Genomic DNA, 2,424 nt, shown 5'->3' with positions numbered 1-2,424 from the left:
CGCTGCTACTGAACTTACAGTCGTGGGCGGGTTTGGACGGATTGAACACATGCAACCACTTGCCAGTTTTCCACTGTTTTAGTCCTCCTCTTGGGGTCCAGAAGTCTCTCGCAGATTCCCTGTATCCTCTCAGGGGTGATGATAGGCAGATCCCACCAGCCAGAGATGCCTGGAGTCCTATCTCCCCAGACTCACGGTGCCCAGATGCAAGGAAGCTGTTACTCGGCTGCCATCTTGCTCTGCCTCAAAAATATAACAATTCTTAAATATGGTTTCCCTAGAACATAATAGAGTTTCAGAAACTACAAAAGATGTCAAGATCCATAGTTGGCTTCATCAAATGCTTTTCTAGCCCATTTCAATTCTTCATTCATAGTAAAAAAAGTCTCTAACCCTAGCAAACTTCCCGGGGTCCTTTTGAATCAAGAAGATGATATCTTCAGCTTGTACTCGACCTTGTCTGCCAATAGACATGGCCTCATTTCAGTAATGAGCTCTATTACAGTAGATAGTCTTCAAGAGGAGATATTCTTCAAGAATCTCTACTGACTTAGTATGCGGATTCTTTTCATCTCCAAAGCCATACATCATACATTTCAATTCTTCAGAAAAAAAGTCTGTCTTTTACCCTGTCCACCTTGTGCATATCCTCTAATTTCCTCATTTTCTTCCTCAAAAGCAGGGTATTCCTCCTCATCTGCCACCCCATAAGCCCACTAGCCTACAGCACCCAGCAGGCTCTCTCTCAGCAGATTTTAGTACTTCTGTAGCCTCACTTCTGGTGACTGCTACATTAAAGTGAGTTTTGATTTTATTTTATTTTTTAACTAAAATAGTTAACAGTTTTATTTTCACATTTCACAATACAAATGAAAACTGACCCTTTTGGGGGTTTACTTCTGCCCTTCAAAACTATTCTCTCTTTGATAGGAAGGAAGAGCAAGTCTTCCTTACCATGCTATTAAGAAAACACCCAGAGTTACAGTACCATGATCTCCTGGTGAAACCGCACAAGTAATATGAAACCAACATAAATAAAACTCCCTATACCCTTATCTGTCTGGTCAAGTCATTCCAGGACCTTTGGGCACCAACATGGAACCAGCAGGACGTCTCATCATTGGGGGCCCAGGCATCATTGGCATGTGACTCCCATGGGTGGCCTCATTCCAGGAGCAGGTCCGACTGGCATCATCCCAGGAGGAGGAGGACACGAAAGATTGGGGGGAGGTGATATCATTGCCCCTGCAGGGGGAGGAGCAGAGAATGGAGTAAGAGGTATTTTCCCTTGTTGAAATGCAGCTGTTGTTTTGTCAGTCAGGCTCTGGGCCTGCTCTTCCATCCATTTCTGGTAGTTCCCTCACATTCTCCTTGTGCTTCCTCCCCCACAGTGTGTCTTTCTCACAGATGGAGAGTCATGGGTGAGATAAGTATCACAGTAGTCAAAATAAAACTTGGGCATATTCCCTCATAGCCATTAGCAACTCCTTTCTAATGTGAGTTTTTAAAAAGAAGCCTCCAGGCAGTGCCTGTGGCTCAGAGGAGTAGGGTGCCAGCCCCATATGCTGGAGGAGGTGGGTTCAAACCCAACCCGGGCCAAAAACTGCAAAAAAAGAAGCCTCCATACCAGTGTGGGAGGAAAGAATGGTAGAGAAGGGGAAGGAAGTCTGCTCTATTGGTAATAAAGCTCCAAGTTCATTCCATCATGGATTTCATAGTTCCCTAGAGACATGTGGTCCTTACAAATAGTGTACCACTTCTTAAGGACAATCTTGTTCCAACAGGTGCCAGTTTTCGCTGCAATCAGCTCCTTAAGGTCCCCAATGATGTCATCCATGTTGCATTGAACGCAGCCTTTTTTCCCATATGGTGGTTGCACACAACCTCGATCATCCGCTACAGCTCCAAACTCAAACTTCCAACCTGCAGATGCCACAACCTCCAGCCTCAAGTGCTCTGATGGACGAGATTTTAAAAACCGTGAGAGATTTTTTTGCAATCTCCATGCATTTGAAAACCACTAGAGGGTACGTCCAATCTCTATTTTAGCCTTTCAGAGCAACTGAACATTTTTTTTAGTTTTTTTTTTATTTTTATTAAATCATAGATGTGTACATTAATGCAATCATGGGGTACAATGTGCTGGTTTTATATACAATTTGAAATATTTTCATCAAACTAGTTAACATAGGCTTCATAGCATTTTCTTAGTTATTGTGTTAAGACATTTATATTCTACATTTAGTAAATTTCACATGTACTCTTGTAAGATGCTTTCATATGAAGGTTATAAATTAGTTTCATAGTAGGGCTGAGTACCTTGGATACTTTTTCTTCCATTCTTGAGATACTTTGCTAAGAAGAATATGTTCCAGCTCCATCCATGTAAACAGGAAAGAGGTAAAGTCTCCATCTTTCTTTAAG

General features: G+C 42.3%; 2 pseudogenes; both read right to left on the bottom strand.

The window, feature by feature from the left end:
• Positions 1-314: 314 nt before the first annotated feature.
• On the bottom strand, positions 315-1,032 carry LOC128580929 (transcription initiation factor TFIID subunit 13-like; annotated as a pseudogene).
• Positions 1,033-1,052: 20 nt separating this feature from the next.
• On the bottom strand, positions 1,053-1,462 carry LOC128582397 (U1 small nuclear ribonucleoprotein C-like; annotated as a pseudogene).
• Positions 1,463-2,424: the final 962 nt, after the last annotated feature.

The sequence above is a fragment of the Nycticebus coucang genome, chromosome 3, assembly GCF_027406575.1.
Source record: "Nycticebus coucang isolate mNycCou1 chromosome 3, mNycCou1.pri, whole genome shotgun sequence".
Taxonomy (NCBI): Eukaryota; Metazoa; Chordata; class Mammalia; order Primates; family Lorisidae; genus Nycticebus; species Nycticebus coucang.
The sequence above is the reverse complement of the archived record's forward strand: the minus strand, read 5'-3'. Positions and strand labels throughout refer to the sequence as shown.